The sequence below is a fragment of the Schistocerca nitens genome, chromosome 5, assembly GCF_023898315.1.
Source record: "Schistocerca nitens isolate TAMUIC-IGC-003100 chromosome 5, iqSchNite1.1, whole genome shotgun sequence".
NCBI lineage: Eukaryota > Metazoa > Arthropoda > Insecta > Orthoptera > Acrididae > Schistocerca > Schistocerca nitens.
In genome coordinates, this window is record NC_064618.1 from 17,199,840 (window position 1) to 17,216,160 (window position 16,321).

General features: G+C 39.0%; 1 non-coding gene across 1 annotated transcript; it reads left to right on the top strand.

Moving 5' to 3' along the window:
* The first annotated feature begins 11,816 nt into the window (after window positions 1-11,816).
* Trnat-ugu (transfer RNA threonine (anticodon UGU)) lies at window positions 11,817-11,890 on the top strand. The gene has a single exon. It is a non-coding gene; the product is annotated as a tRNA-Thr (tRNA).
* The last annotated feature ends 4,431 nt before the right edge of the window (window positions 11,891-16,321 follow it).

Consider the following 16,321-nt stretch of genomic DNA (forward strand, 5'->3'; position numbering starts at 1 on the left):
TTTATTTTATCTATTCCTATTTTTTGTCTGTATCCTAGATATTTATAGGCATCTGTTTTTTCCATCGTTTCTATGCAGTTGCTGTGATTATCCAATATGTAATCTTCTTGTTTAGTGTGTTTTCCCTTGACTATGCTATTTTTCTTACATTTGTCTGTTCCAAAAGCCATATTTATAGGGTCATTCCATGTCAAGTCACCCAGGCCTTGACACCAACCATGTCAGATTTTGATGAAACTTGGTACAATTACTTCTTTTATCATCCTGAAAGTACTTGTAAAATTTATTTTGCTCTATCTCTTATAGTTTTTTTAATAAATTTTTAAAGTTTTTAGATTTGGCGTTGTTTCAGCAGTCGGAAATCGTAACTTAAACGTGTCCTCACAACCGCAAAAATTGGTATATTAAAGAATACTCAAGATATCAGTATGAAATATTGGAATAAGTTTGTGTATTATATCTAAATGTTAAAAAATTACCATAAAGATATATTAAAATCTTCCAAATGAAAAAAAATTTACAAGTTTTTTATTTTTTTTAGCTAACAGATGTATAGTTTTACAAAAACTGCAATATCTAGAGTCTTAGACCTGATAGACAGCTTAAATTTGTTTTAAAATACTCTTAATTGTATAGGCTATTAGATAAAAGAAAAATTATGTTGGCTTTTTAACCTGTTTAATAGTTATCTAATTTTTAAAATAATATTAATTATATTTTAAAAATAAAAAGTAACACATGACTTAGACACCAATAATAAGTTTTTGTCTTCTTGGAGTAACAATGTACGCTTGGATTTTGTTTTGTTATCCTGTGTTTTAAAGTAAAACATTATTACAGTGTTAAATAGTGCTTGGATAGTATTTTATTAAGTTTATTCGAACTTTCAGTAAGTAGTGTGTTACTTAGTTTACAGAGATTCTTTTCCAATATCCTATAAAAGTAACCAGAACAGTAATCAGACCAAAAGTGAAATCAGTATGTCAGATATTCAAACCTGTAGCACAGGGTTATTTAAAAAAAATCTGACTGTTTCCAAACAACCTACACACCTTCAAAAAAGTGACAACCGGTATCTGAATTGAGTGAGGAAGAAAAAGATTTTATCCACTTACGATCTGGAATTAATCTGTGTGAATTTAAGAATATATGTTCACACCACAGCAACTACTTTTTAAATGTTTTTCAAAAGTATCGAACAACATGTGTAGACCCACTAAAAAAACACAAAAAGCCCATCAAAAAATCTTTGAAGTGAAGGCTGGGACCTTTCTAAACAATTACTGACAAAAAATATTAGGATAAAATCCGGACAAAAGCTTTGCTCAACATGCCATAACTTTTGTGAGGAAAAATTAAAGAGTTGAAGTCAATGAAAGTGAAACAGATGATGAAGTCATGGTTGAATTAGAATCATTGGAATCCAGAAATGAATCCCTTGTACAAACAGACATTGCTCTTGATAATTTAGGTTTAACACCGATGAAGCTTCATGGCTTGTCAGAACAAAGTAAAGGGTCTTATTTTAAAATGAAGGTTAGCAGTATTGAAAAGACTGCAAAAAAGGTGGTTTCAAAAGCATTAAAATATGATGCACCAAGTTCTGATGATGACGAAGAAGATACAAGTGTGGTTGAGAAAGCAAAGGATTTTGATGTAATGATTTCTCTTATGAAAGAGAAGATTTCATCTGTTGGGAGGTCTAGAAAAATCCAGATTCTGACCTTGGCTCCAGATTCTTGGAGTCGAAATAAAGTGATGAAAGAATTTAATGTGAGTACATGGTGCGACAAGCTAGAAAGCTAAAATCTGGAAATGGTATTTTGGAAACTCCTGGTCCAAAAAAAGGTAAAACTCTTTCTGAAAATACAGTAAGACTTGTAACAGATTTTTATGAAAAGGATGAAAGTTCCAGAGTGCTACCTGGAACAAAAGACAAAGTAAGTGTTCATAAAAATGTGTACATGCAAAAAAGACTCATTTTGTGTAACTTGAGAGAACTCTATTATTCTTTCAAATGGGAGAATCCCAAGGTAGAAGTAGGATTTTCAAAATTTTCTTTCTTGAGACCTAAATGGTGTATCCTTGCTGGTGCTTCAGGCACACACACTGTATGTGTATGCAGTATCCACCAGAATGTTTAACTATTACTGGATGCTGTGAAAATTGAAGAATCTTATAAAGACCTAATTAAGATGCTTGTGTGCAACACGGAAAACAAAACTGCATTCTACATCATTGCGACAGCTGTCCTGCAAATACTGCACTAACTGAGTACTTAACTGAAAAACTAAGTGAAGATAATGATTTAGAAGAAGAAATTGTAATCAGTCAGTGGGTTAACACAGACAGGGCAGAAATGATCAAACAGTCTATCAGTGTTGAAGACTACATTTCTTTATTGGTTAGGTCACTGGAAAAGCTCACCCCACACTCGTTTATAGCAAAATCCCAATCAGTAGCCTTTAAAAGATTAAAAGAAGACCCACCACCCAAAACAGCAATTATTGTGATGGATTTCAGTGAAAATTATTCCTTTGTTATACAAAATGAGATCCAAAGTTACCACTGGAATAGAGGTGGTTGTACTCTACACCCAGTTGGAGTTTTTCTAAGAAATGAGGAAAACAATGTTTTTGTTTCTAACCACTGTTTTATTAATGATGACCAAGAACATGACACTGGTTTTGTTAACTTTGTACAAAAAGAAATTACAAAGTGGCTGTCATTACATCATACTGACATTGACTCGATTCACTACTTTACAGATGGTTATGCTGGGCAGTACAAAAATAGAAGCAGTTTTAAAAATTTGACTGAACACTTGAGAGACTTTAATTTGAAGGCCCAACACTCTTTTTTTGCAACAAGTCATGGGAAGTCAATTTGTAATGGCCTAGAGGAACTATTAAAAGAATTTTAAGGAAAGTCAGTCTACAGCTTTCAGACGAAGAACAAATAATGACAGCAATCGATGTGTACAAGTTTTGTGAAAAAAATATTGAAAACATTCATTTTCACTTTATTGACAAAAAAGAAGCTGATTTGCTATGGTTAAAACTAGAAAAACATTTTTCAGCAACCTGAACCATTCCTGGAACAAAAAGTTTTTGGAACTTCAAACCACTTCCAACAAACAACCTTGAAATTAGAAGGACTGCAGATAGTGTAAAACCCTCCTTAGTCTTTTCTTTCCATTCTTCTTCTGATTTGGTTCGTGTTGAACCATCCATAAATAGCTATGTGGCTGCAAATTATGATGGTAACTGGTACTTTGGACTGGTAAAAACAGTATTCAATGATGAAGAAGATGCAGAAATTCTATTTCTACATCTTTCAGTACCAGTTGCATCATTTTGTTGGCCTGAAAGAGAAGATTCTTGCATAGTGCCTTTGGAGCACATAGTCGGTTTAGTAGACGCACCTCAATCAAGCGGCACTGGAAGAATGTATTACTTCAAAAAAGACTGTATCAAAAGAACTGAAAGCTCTTGGATGAAGTGGAAAAACAGTTTGAATCAGCATTAATGTTTATTAAAAAGACAAAGTTACTCAAAAAATTCAATGTTTCAAGCAATCAGTTGGGTTATACATAAGTGTCGTAAGTACACTATCTTTGTACATAATTCTAATGTAATATACTATAATTAATAAACATGTTAAAAAGCCATCATTATTTTTGTTTTATCAAGTAGCCTATATGTTTAAGAGTAAATTAAAACAAATTTGAGCATTCTATCAGGCCTGAGACTCTAGATATTGCAATACTTATAAAACATAACATCCATTAAAAAAAAGAAAAAATACATATATATATTTTTTCATAGAAAATATAAATATATTTTAATAGTATCATTTTTATCTTCAAATATGTATAATAAATAAACTTGCTGCAAAAATTCATGATCTTATGTAAAAGAGTTTTTAAGATAAGCAATTTTAAAGTTTTGAATACAAATTAAATTTACCATTTCCGAAGGTTCGGAAAATGCAAAACATAAAAACTTTAAAAATTTATTAAAAAAACTCTAAGAGATACAGCAAAAACAAATTGCTGGTGTTGTCAGGATGGTATTAGAACCATTTGAGCCAAATTTCATGAAAATCTAAGGAGGTGGGTGTAAAATTTATTTTTTATTGGGTGATTTGATATGGAATGACCCTATATCATTGCTGAATACTTCTGTTATCTTTAGTAATTGGTTGAGTTGTTGATTTGTTGCTGCCAGTAGTTTTAGATCATCCATGTATAGCAAATATGTGATTTTGTGTTGGTATGTTCCAGTAATATTATATCCATAATTTGTATTATTTAGCATGTTGGATAGTGGGTTCAGAGCAAGGCAGAACCAGAAAGGACTTAATGAGTCTCCTTGGTATATTCCACGCTTAATCTGTATTGGCTGTGATGTGATATTATTTGAATTTGTTTGGATATTAAGTGTGGTTTTCCAATTTTTCATTACTATGTTTAGGAACCGTATCAATTTAGGATCTACTTTGTATATTTCCAATATTTGTAGTAACCATGAGTGGGGTACACTATCAAAAGCTTTTTGGTAATCAATGTATGCGTAGTGTAGCGACCTTTGTTTAGTTTTAGCTTGATATGTCACCTCTGCATCTATTATCAGTTGCTCTTTACATCCTCGTGCTCCTTTGCAACAGCCTTTTTGTTCTTCATTTATAATTTTGTTCTGTGTTGTATGTGTCATTAATTTCTGTTTAATGATTGAAGTTAATATTTTGTATATTGTTGGTAGGCATGTTATGGGGCGATATTTAGCTGGGTTCGCCGTGTCTGCTTGATCTTTAGGTTTCAGATAAGTTATTCCATGTGTAAGTGTATCAGGGAATGTGTATGGGTCTGCAATGTAACTGTTAAATAATTTAGTTAGATGTGAATGTGTTGAGGTGAACTTCTTTAACCAGAAATTTGCTATTTTATCATTTCCAAGGGCTTTCCAGTTGTGAGTAGAATTAATTGCTTGGGTGACTTCATGTTGCAAAATTATCACTTCAGGCATTTGTGGTATCATCTTGTATGTGTCTGTTTCTGCTTGTATCCACCGTGCATGTCTCTTATGTTGGTTGGTTGGTTTGGGGAAGACCAGACAGCTTGGTCATCGGTCTCATCGGATTAGGGAAGGATGGGGAAGGAAGTCGGCCGTGCCCTTTCAGAGGAACCATCCCAGCATTTGCCTGGAGTGATTTAGGGAAATCACGGAAAACCTAAATCAGGATGGCCGGACGCGGGATTGAACCGTCGTCCTTCCGAATGTGAGTCCAGTGTCTAACCACTGCGCCACCTCGCTCGGTGTGTCTCTTATGTTGTACTGGGTTTGACCATATGTTGCTCCAGAAGTGTTCCATGTCTGTTATGTTTGCTGGATTGTCTATTTTAATGTGTGTGTTATCTATTGTGTGGTAAAATTTCTTTTGGTTTGTTTTGAATGTTTGGTTTTGTTTCCTTCTATTTTCACTTTTTTGTATCTTCTAAGTCGTTTGGCCAATGCTTGTAATTTCTGCTTCTTTTCATCTAATTGCTCTATCACTTCTTGTTGTGAGATTTTACCTAACCTTTTTCGTTTTTTGTCTGATATTTCATTTCTTATAAATTGTGTTAGCTGTCCAATGGCTTTTCTCAGTTTTTCTATTCTGATCTGTAGCCTGTGTTGCCATGCTGGTTTTGTGGGTTTCTTCTGTGTGTTGGTTTGTTCTGATCTCTGCCTAGTGTGTATATTTAGTGTAGTGAGTGCTCCTATATAAACCAGTAGTTGTAACTCTTCCATAGTTGTATTTTCATTTATTTTATTGTGTATGATTGTGTTGATAGTTATTGTTGTTTCGACTTGTGGGTTATTTGGTGGTCTATGCAAGAATGGTCTAATGTCTGTATTTGTGTCTTTGTATTCTATATATGTCAGCTGAAATTTTTTTCTATATCTAACATGTGTGTCACTTCGTGTTCTATTTGTGCTTGTTCTGGTGGCTGTCTTAAGATTTCGTTTTCCTCTGATCATTTAATTGATGCATGTTGTTCTTTGTTTGTTTGCTCTGGGATGTTTGAGTCCATTACTGTATTTTCTTCTTCTTCTGATTGCACATTATTTTGTTCCAGTATTTGTTGTACTTTTTGTTTGATGTTTTCTAATTCTGACTGGGGTATCCTGTTATTTTTGATTATTACACGGATCTGATCAGCTAGTCATTGTTCTGTTAAAAATTTTAATTCTGGGTATCTGGTAATAAATGTTGTGTATGCTTGTGATCTGTATCCAGTTGTGTTGGTTCCTAAGTTTGTTGCTTGGTAATAACAGAACATGAGGCGTTGGTTAACTTCATCTGACCATCTCATCCTCTGTCTTTGTTTTCCTTCTAGAGTGGTTGCAGGAAACATGTCCTGCAAAACACCTCTATTTGGAATTAAATCATTTTCCGTGTGGCTAGCAGTGTCGTTACCATTGTGGACGGGCATAGGGTTCAAGCGTCGGCCCCGACCATGACAGCGCTTGTCCGAGGGTTAATTAGTTCTGTCCCGAACCAACTAATCACACTAAAAGGGGGGTTAGCCCTATTAGTGGTTTGTTCTATTCGTCGCCTTTTACGACTGGCAGAACATACCAGAGGCCTATTCTTTTCCCGGGCCTCCACGGGGTTTATGATTATTATTAATGATGTTATTGGCAGTGGCTGTGGTCGTATAAATATGCTGATAAGAATAACTGTTATACAGCAGATGCTATTAATTTCTCTCTCACAAATTTATCTGAATCTAAAAATTTGCAAACACCCAGTATACTCACGAGCCGCTGCTGCTCGGAACCCATTGATTACAACGCTTTTGAATGGACAATGAAACTTTTAAAAACTTGTTTAGGCTTTCCTAAAAGAGCAAACTTGTCTGCCAAGTTCGCTCTTATCCAGCCAAGGATGTATCGAAACAAGCCTGTACAAATACCATGAATTCTTATCCTTTATGTATGTGCTGTATTTTTGCATTAGTGGGAATGGCTACAAATGCAGATAAAGCATTTCTAGTAGCATGGAGAGCTGTATTAATCCGATTGAAGACCACGACAACATTGACCCTGGCACTGTGCTTAAAGAAGCAAACAAGATGCTGGTCCAGGGAATAATTTACAGTGACAACAATATACACCTGAAAACCAGTTAATGGAAATGTTTTAGTGATACTTCGCCCTCACATTGAAAAAGAAGACACAAGTATGCAAAAATACCAGGTGATCAAAAAGACAGTATAAATCTGAAAACTGAATAAATCACGGAATCATGTAGATATAGAGGTACAAATTGACACACATGCTTGGAATGACATGGGGTTTTATTAGAACCAAAAAAGTACAGAAGTTCAAAAAATGTCCGACAGATGGCGCTTCATCTGGCCAGAACAGCAATAATTAGCATAACAATGTAAGACAAACGAAAGATGATGTTCTTTACAGGAAATGCTCAATATGTCCACCATCATTCCTCAACAATAGCTGTAGTCGAGGAATAATGTTGTGAACAGCATTGTAAAAATGTCCGGAGTTATGGTGAGGCATTGGCGTCGGATGTTGTCTTTCAGCATCCCTAGAGATGTCGGTCGATCACGATACACGATACAGGTAACCCCAAAGCCATTAATTGCACGGACTGAGGTCTGGGGACCTGGGAGGCCAAGCATGGCGAAAGTGGCGGCTGAGCGCACGATCATCACCACACGACGCGCGCAAGAGATCTTTCACGCGTCTAGCAATACTTTTTTTTTGGTCCTAATAAAACCCCAATGTCATACCAAGCATGTGTGTCAATTTTTACCTCTCTATCTACATTATTCCGTGGTTTATTAAGTTTTCAAATGTATACTGACTTTTTGATCACCCGGTATATTCTCTTCTACTTGATCCTCTAATGACAGTTCATTAAAATACCACAACTTGGGAACATATAGTCCACACCGTGCAGTGAAGAACAGGAGAACTTCGATTTCTTTTATTTCATTCCACTTCCTCTTGCGTGTTAGTGTATGCGTAAAATATACACATCAAAAAAAGTTTTGCATCACCCCGGTTCCCAGAACTCCCGAAGATAGACGATGACTGTGGATATTGTATGACACAGTCCTTCTGATTGTTCAGAGGTGTCACTAAACCTACCCAAAGATGTAAACAAGCATACATCAGCAGCGCCTATTAGATGGAGTGCGTCCGACAGCCGATCAGTTCCAGTCATTCCAGCAGGAAGGAGGTACACGGCTCGTGTTGTCTGTAGTTCAACTATGCCTAGACGGTCAATACCTCGGTTCGATCGCGTTCGCATTGCTACTTTGTGCCAGGAAGGGCTCTCAACAAGGGGAGTGTCCAGGCGTCTAGGAGTGAACCAAAGCGATGTTGTTCGGGCATAGAGGAGGTGCAGAGAGACAGGAACTGTCGATGACATGCCTCGCTCAGGCCGCCCAAGGGCTGCTACTGCAGTGGATGACCGCTACCTATTAGAGATGGGTCGTTCGTGAACTAACGGGTCCAAAGAAACCGTTCTTCAAGATGAACGGAACGAGCGAGGAAAGAATTCTAAGGAACGGTCTTTCATGGTTCACATCGGTCGCGGCTTTCTACTTATAGTTCTCGTGAACGGGAAACGGTCGGTCTCGTTCCCGAATGACATGTCGGCCGGTCTCGTTCCAGCGTCGGTCCCTTTCCCCCCTGTCTCGGTCTCGCTCCGCCGGACTCGTCTTTCGCGTGGCCACTCGTTGCAGTTCCACTGCCGACTGCTCATAGTTAGTTCAGTATCGAGTTGTTCGTTTCGTTCGTTTCACGCGTCCATTCTAGATCTGTTTCAAAACTTTTTTTTTAACTTTCATATTCTATTCAGCGTCCACGACCGCTAGTTAAAATGTATTCTATAATTACGAAAATTACATAAAAGTTACGTGGCATGTAATACATACATCTTTTCAGGTAACAAAATGGCGTATCAGCTTACTTCACTATTTTGATAAACAGCAGAAGAAATACTTGTAAAAAGGCAGGATTTTTTTGTTATTACACATTCAAAGGACGTCGGCATGGCGCACAAGATTTGCCATTTTCCGTCTTTTTTTGATCCACGGTAAAACAGCATGTTCATTGTTATGGAAGGCAGACCGACTTAAAACCAAATGAAGCCCGCGCTTCGTAATCAAGTGCATGGTGTCACATTTTGTAAAGAGAATGTGATAACTCCTACGATATTATTTCAGTGGTACAGGGTGGCGCACGAAAAATCGGCCCCGAGTAGCAGGCTGCTCATTGTCGCTTACCAATCGTCATCTGTTATTTCGAAGTTATTTGCATTAGCTTATTTGTTATTTCTTCACTGCCTTATTATTACATATTTATCTATTCTGGTCGTAGCGGTCAATAAATCGTGCGTAATTGGCGAGCAGTTTGTACTCGGGGCCAGTTTTTCGTGCGCCACCTTATATTATTTCACTGCGATCAGCCACATAACGCTACAGTTGGCTAAATGAGATGTTTTGCAGAGCCACGAAAATTACATGTGTGTGAGAATACTGTTATGAATAAAAACTCTGTACCCCAGGGGGGAGGCAAGAGCCCCCTCTTGACGCCTTCCAACTTCAGACACCTATGCTAATAATTTTCAATTTTTCATGAAAATCATACACCAAACACAATGAACGGTGAACGAGTAAAAATGAACGGTTCCCAAAAAAAGAGCGATCACCAGCGAACTAGTTCCCAAGGATGAACGACTTTGCCCGTCTCTACTACCTACAGATTATAGCCTGGTGGAACCCTGAAAGCAACGCCACCATTTTGAATAATGCTTTCCGTGCAGCCACAGGACGTCGTGTTACGACTCAAACTGTGCGCAATAGGCTGCATGATGCGCAACGTCACTCCCGACGTCCATGGCAACCACACCATGCAGCGCGGTTCAGATGTGCCCAACGACATGCCGAATGGACCGCTCAGGATTGGCATCATGTTCTCTTCACCGATGAGTGTCGCGTATGCCTTCAACCAGACAATCGTCGGAGACGTGTTTGGTGGCAACCCGGTCAGGCTAAACGCCTTATACACACCGTGGAGCGAGTGCAACAAGGTGGAGGTTCCCTGTTGTTTTGGGGTGGTATTATATGGGGCCGACGTACGCCGCTGGTGGTCATGGAAGGCGCCGTAACGGCTGTACGCTATGTGAATGCCATCCTCAGACCGATAGTGCAACCATATCGGCAGAATATCGGCAACGCATTTCTCTTCATGGACGACAATTCGCCCCCCCCCCCCCCCCCCTTCGTGCACATCTTGTAAATGATTTCCTTCATAATAACGACATCGCTCGACTAGAGTGGCCAGCATGTTTTCCAGACACGAACGTTATCGAACATGCCTGTGATAGACTGAAAAGGGCTGTTTATGGACGACGTGACCCACCAACCACTCTGAGGGATCTATGCTGAATCGCCGTTGAAGAGTGGTACAATGTGGATGAACAGTGCCTTGATGAACTTGTGGAAAGTATGCTACAACGAATACAGGCATGCAATAATGCAAGAGGACGTACTACTGGGTATTAGAGGTACTGGATGTGTACAGCAATCTGGACCACCACCTCTGGAGGTCTCGCTGTACGGTGGTACAACATGCAATGTGTAGTTTTCATGAGCAATAAAAAGGGCGGAATTAATGATTATGTTGATCTCTATTCCAATTTTCTGTACAGGTTCCGGAACTCTCTGAACTGAGGTGATGCAAAACTTTTTTTGATGTTTGTATTTTGTTCATAACTTCTTCATATGTAAAATATGGTTGGGAAAGATGCGATTCCTCTACCATTTTGGTAACGCTCTGTGGTATTCTGTTTTCATACTTGATCGTAGTTTCCATAGTTGTGGAAACTCGCCATACAGTGAGATAAATTGTAATAAAACAATTTTTCATTAAACGTTTGCGGCGGAACATGACACAGGCAACTTCCGCCAAAACTTACCGTGAATCACAAACTCGTCAAACACGATCGATACCCGACAAATACGTCGAACAGCACATGATTAAATATTTGGCAAGAATAATTAGGTTTGACAAAACGTTTGATCGCTTACAGGGGCCTTAACGCCTAACAGGAAGCAACAAAAATTGGTTTTACAATGAAATCAATGCAATTAAATGAATACCCTTAGCTGCATACAGGCGTTGATATAGGTCAACGGGAACAGTTGAAAATGTATGCCCCGACCGGGACTCGAACCCGGGATCTCCTGCCTACATGGCAGACGCTCTATCCATCTTTTTTTTCCAGTTTGTTCCTTGTTGTTCGTTGTGTTTCATCGTAGCGGACGTCACATGACATCCGTTGAAGTTCGTTGTTGATCTCTTCACTCAGTTTTTTTATTACAGAGACCAGCCTGCTCTCTGACCGAACACGCTGAGCCACCATGCCGGCCCCATCTGAGCCACCGAGGTCACAGAGGATAGTGCAACTGCAGGGGCTTATCTCTGGCATGCCTCCCATGAGACCCACATTCCCAACTTATTGTCCCGCACTATATTCGTAGTGTCTCTGCCCATTACACTCATTACTCGCGGCTTTACCGATTCCCATAAGAGTTTGGGCAATGTGTGTGCATCTGCACAGAAGATGGCCAAATGGCCGGTGAGCCTAAACTCTTACGGGAATCGGTAAAGTCGCGAGCAATGAGTGTAATGGGCAGGGGCACTACGAATATAGTGCAGGACAATAAGTTGGGAATGTGGGTCTCACGGGAGGCGTACCAGAGATAAATCTCTGCAGTCACACTATCCTCTGTGTCCTCGGTGGCTCAGATGGATAGAGCGTCTGCCATGTAAGCAGGAGGTCCCGGGTTCGAGTCCCGGTCGGGGCACAGATTTTCAACTGTCCCTGTTGACGTATATCAACGCCTGTATGCAGCTAAGGGTATTCATTTAATTGTATTAATTTCATTCTAATGAGCTGCATGGTCACCGATGGTATCTGTTCTTTCGGACATGTCTGAAAGAACAGATACCATCATCAGATATAAAAATTGTTTTCAGTACTTCGCGTAATTATTGCCCAAACTTAAAAATTCCGCCACAATATACTTAATAACAGGCATAATCTTACGTTAAAAATTCAACACAAGAAGGCAAGGTTTAAAGTTGGAAACTCTGTGTTTGTCTCAGTCAACAGAACTGATGGTGCGCAAATGCTCTGACATTATTCAGCCAGTATTTGAGAATGAGAGCACATATTAGCGACTTCAAACTAACCTTAGACATAATTTCAAATCTTTCTGAAACTTTGTCTCATTGACACCCCCTCCCCACCGCGAAATAATGACAGGAAAAAAGTTTATCGCTTACCACATTTCCCCCGATCATACTGTAAAACGGCATCATCAGGCATGACGTTTTAATTTATTGCTTCTTGTTGTGTACATAGTTCCGCATAGTCAGCACATACACAACTTTCCCACTTGAGTGCGCCCCGCTAAGCACAACAGCGCAGGCGCAGCACTCGTCGGTCTCCGCACTATGAGATGGCGCTGCCTTAGAGACGGACCAAATTCTGCTTCCGCCGATCCGCGTATTAATATGTAACGCAGCCAATGAGATTGCTGCTAACGTAGAACCTTTTCTCCTCGCGGATCACACACGCGCAGTGATACCTGAACGCGCGAGGTATTATAACGAGTGTACAGACCTCTGGTTAGTCAGTCTGCATTAGTCTGTATGAGTCTGCATTTGTCTGCACCAGTCTGTACCAGTCTGCATTTGTCTATACCAGCCTATAGTCAAGTTTCAGTCTGCACCTAATAAGATTATCATATTCCTGTACATAGCCATGAAGAGAAATGTATAGGCACTTTGTCAAGTATCAGAGATATGAGAGAATAAGATTAACGCACCAAGACCAAAGGAACTTCAGATTGTCAATCATAAACAGCATCCAGAATCAAGTTACGTAATGTCTATGCTTTTTATTATTTTAATAAATGTGTGTGAAAATTAATCAAGTTCTGTTTAAAGTTGGTCACCGTCAATCTGCTACTCTAAACGTGTAAGTGGCGTTTCTATCGTCTGACCTAAATGCAGAAGATAAACACGCCACAATAAGACCATGAGACATATTGCTGACACTCGCCTAATTCGTTAGAGCCACAAGTCAAATAACCTGATGGGGTGTGTACCGAAAGTCTTACAGTACGCATACCACACTTCTTTACTGCTAACTCTGTTCGCACAGTATCCTCATGTACCACTAAGTGTATCTGAAAAATTATATCATTGTATGACTCATAGTTCAGGAGATATGAAGAAATAGAGGTAATTGCTTTTCTCTTTGGCTTCTTCTACATCGTTTCTAAAAAGTATTTTTGCCAGTAAATATTCGCTGTGAAACATTTCCCTTGCACTGGCATCTGTCGCTGTTTTGAAGTGATCATGTAGTAGCAGCACAATGCATTTTTATTTTTTCAGTTCACTAGTATACTTTTTCCTGTGCAGTGTTATGTTCACAGTACATTTTCTGGTCTTCAGTATAGTGAAATTTGGTTGTGATGGTCTGAAATAACTCTTTAAATGCGTCAATTACTGCCGTTTCCTGTAATCCAGGCAGCTACTCTACTGCAGACAGTGCTGTCTGAAAAGCACCTAATGTTTCCTTGATTATGACCCTTTATGATCTAATTAGAATGCCAGGAAACAGATGTATACATTTCCATGATCAGTGATCCTGGTCAGAGAGCATTGGGTCAACTGAAGTCATCTCATAGTCCCAAATTCAAACGGTTCAAATGGCTTTGAGCACTATGGGACTTAACAGCTGAGGTCATCAGTCCTCTAGAACTTAGAACTACTTAAACCTAACTAACCTGAGGACATCACACACATCCATGCCAGAGGCAGGGTTCGAACCTGCGACCGTAGCGGTCACGCGGTTCCAGACTGAACTGCCTAGAATCGCTCGGCCACTCCGGCCGGCATAGTCCCAAGTATTTAGATTTGTAATCACAGTGTCAAGGCAGGCATCGCCTCTGCTTAGTAAATGGTTTCCTCCAAAAGGTTCATAAATTCTCTCTCCTTAGTACTATCTTTACCAAAGTGATCACTGAAACCACCAAACAATGTAATTTCTGCTTCGAAGCACAGTAAGTAGCACAGGCGAGATTGCATTTGTATGAGAAAATTTTCGAAGTTGCCATTTGGAAAATTGAGTACTGATACGACAATTACATTACGATCTAATAATTCCGAAGAAGCCAATTCTAAATCTAGGTCCAAATTGAAGTCAATTTCTGTGACATTGGCGTGGTAAATAACCAGCAAAGGAATCAGCTGTTCTGTACCAAGCACTTACCAGATTTAGGTATTCAATGCAGTTGTAGTACTCAGCTTCTTGTGCTGATAACTAATGTTCACACAGATACAGTTATCTGACTTCACATCTTCTGTAGAAAATGATAACACACACAATTGAATTCTAAGACACTGTACATGGGCACTGCTTATGACTATGGGAGTGACATTTTGTGCAGTTTGTGATCCCTTTAAAGTTAGTTGCTCTTATTTCACAGGAATATGGGTCATTCTCTTATACCAACTATTGTTTTTGATCCTCCTTTTAGATCTGACATTTCCATGTGTAACATAATTCTGAGGTAATGAGCCTACATTCCAATAGGTTCTTAGTAGTGCACTCTTGTACAGATGTTTGTGTCCTTGAGCTACAGTCACAACACGTTTTTTCCCTTCAGTACTCTCAAACGTTTTTGCTTCATTTCCAAAATGTACGTTTCTTTTGATTTTCCCGTGTACTTCTTGGAAAGCTGTCTCTGAAGTTTTTGCAAAATTTTCATTTGTGATGTCTGCAAGATTGTTTGGACTATATACATCGTAACATTTGATTTATTTAAGTTTCATTCGATTATTTGCTATTTGCGTCTGGTGCGTATATCACAGTAACGGCGTGTTTTTGTTTAGCTGAAACGTATTTGTACATATTGTGTCACTGTACAAATTTGTTTTAATTTCGTTGAATTGTTTCCTACTTGCATTTGAACCGTAACCTTTTGTATCGCTATGTCGTTGGCTATTTGGTTGAGGAAATCAGAACTGTTATTTTCAGCTCGTTCAGAGAACGCAAACGTCAATACCAGATTCAGTATACGAGGGTTGGAACTTAAATAGTGGCAATTATTTATTCAAAACCGATACAAAAGAGATACATGTTTGCATCTGTTACTGTCCTTCAAAGTAGTCACCAGCGGTGTGTAGAACCCGTTGCCAGCGATGTGGAAGGCGTAGTATGCCGTTAGCAGAGCCTGTTCTATTGATGGTGGGAATGGAGCGGTCTGCTGCCTGTAGAATCTCTGGAACAGTTCTGAAGCGAATGCCACGAAGTGGTTCCTTCATCTTCGGGATCAAATCAAAGTCACAAGGACTTAAGTCCGGGGAGAATGGTGGATGGTGCAGTATTTCCCAGTCCCATCGAACGAACACAGCAGCCACAGCTTTCGCTGTATGCGCTCGCGCATTGTCGTGCAAAGTGATGGGTGGGTTGCGCAGAAAGTGTCGCCGCTTCTTTCGTAAAACTGGTCTCAGGTGATGCTCCAAAAATGAACAGTAATAATGTGCATTCACGGTCTGCCGTGGAGGTACGTAATGCGTTAGGATAACACCATCACAGCCGCATACGAGAATCACCATAACATTAGACCGCTCCATTCGCACCATCAACACAGTAGGCTCTGTGCAAACATGTAACTCTTTTGTATCGGTTGTGAATAAATAGTTGCCACTATTTAAGTTCCAACCGTCGTATCTACAGTAAAGTATTTATAATAGTATACAGTAATATTTGTATTTTTACATATTATTTGTCCATATAATTCTTGTAACTTTGACGAAATCCATCCAGCCTTGGACGGCGAGTGACACAAACGTGGTAGTTTATTACTCCTTCAGTACTAACTTTGTTGGTAAACACGCTTTGCCAACAATGTCTACATGTGTCACTGAATGTAGCTGCAAAATTATACCATTGTACGATGCATATTTCAGAAAATATGTGGTCATAAACATTTAGATACGTGAAAAACTAACTTTTCCTTAAAATGGAGCGCAAATTACCCAGTTTCTATTTCTCCAGTGTTTCGTTATGAGAGCATTTTGTGACTTACAACAAAATTTAAGTGTAATTTCAAACCTTCCTTAAACTTTTGCTCATTTACTTGCTTGAAGGCAAATATTTAACACGTAAACTCATTTGTAAAGTAATCAGACATTGAAGCTGTTTTTAATTAGCTGTTTGA